We start from the raw sequence: 1385 nt of genomic DNA, 5'->3' as shown, positions 1-1385 counted from the left end.
CCTTCCTTCCTTCCTTCCTTCCTTCCTTCCTTTCTTTCTTTCTTTCTTTCTTTCTTTCTTTCTTTCTTTCTTTCTTTCTTTCTTTTTTTTTATGGTTTTTCGAGACAGGGTTTCTCTGTATAGCCCTGGCTGTCCTGGAACTCACTCTGTATACCAGGCTGGCCTCAAACTCAGAAATCCGCCTACCTCTGCCTCCCGAGTGCTGGGATTAAAGGCGTGCACCACCACCGCCCCGGCTCCTGTCCTTGAATTTGAACTCTGGGAGATCTGCCTTCCCAGTGACTAGAACTATGTGTCACCAGGCTCCACCCATCCCCTAAAATATTACTTGTGTGTGTATGTGTGTAAGCATAAACTTTTTGCAACCTACTTTTAATAGGGGTTCAACCTCTCCTCTAGCCCACCACCCAGCAGAGGTAGTGGAAGAGAAAAGTTATTAGGATCTGGGGGAAGTGGTCCTGTTCAGCAATAGTTCTTTGGGGGCGAGTTGATCTTCGTTGGCAGCAGTTCAGTCCTGTAGCAAACATCAAATACAGTTTAGCAGCTGCAGACCAGTCCTCTAGGCAGGCAGACACCAGGCAGCTACAGTTCAGTCCTTTCAGCCAGCAGCCAGCCAGGCTCCTTATGAATCCTGATGAAACAGCCAGGCTCGCCCACTAGCCTAAGGCAAGGCTGCAAAAGCAGCAAGCTGCCGCAGGAACCTCCCGAGCAGTTCTTCGGTGAGTTTCTCTCAATGGCAGCATTAGCACAAGTTGAGCTCAACAACACCATGTAAAGTGAACCAATACGTGTGTCTTTAGCAAAGGATAGCAAGGCAGAGAAAACCAAACCAATTCTCATGCTCCCCATGTCTGTGGGGTCATATTTATACTTCGTCACGCGTTCTTTCACGTGTTTGCTATATCAAAACATCCTTTCACCTTTGTCTGCTTCAGGAAAACATTCTTTCACATGTTTGCTTAAGCAAGACATCCTTTCGCCTGTGTGCCCCAGCAAAACACCATTTGACATAACTAACTTTCCAAAGAACTAGTTTTCAATTTAGTCTGCGTATGTGTGTGCATGCATGTGCATGTGCACATGTGCGTATACATGTATGTGTGCTTGTGCATGCATATGTGTGCATTCACATGAATGTATGTGTGTGTATGCACACATATGTACAAGTGTGTGTGTGTGTGTGTGTGTGTGTGTGTGTGTGTAACTATTGAGAAGCTGGCTCTCTCCTCCCACTATATAAATGTTTGTGTGTGTGTGTGTGTAACTATTGAGAAGCCGGCTCTCTCTTCCCACTATATGAATGTGTGTGTGTGTGTGTGTGTGTGTGTGTGTGTGTGTGTGTAACTATTGAGAAGCCGGCTCTCTCCTCCCACTATATGAATGTA

The sequence above is a fragment of the Mus pahari genome, chromosome 18 (assembly GCF_900095145.1).
Source record: "Mus pahari chromosome 18, PAHARI_EIJ_v1.1, whole genome shotgun sequence".
Lineage (NCBI taxonomy): Eukaryota > Metazoa > Chordata > Mammalia > Rodentia > Muridae > Mus > Mus pahari.
Note: the sequence above shows the minus strand (reverse complement) of the source record.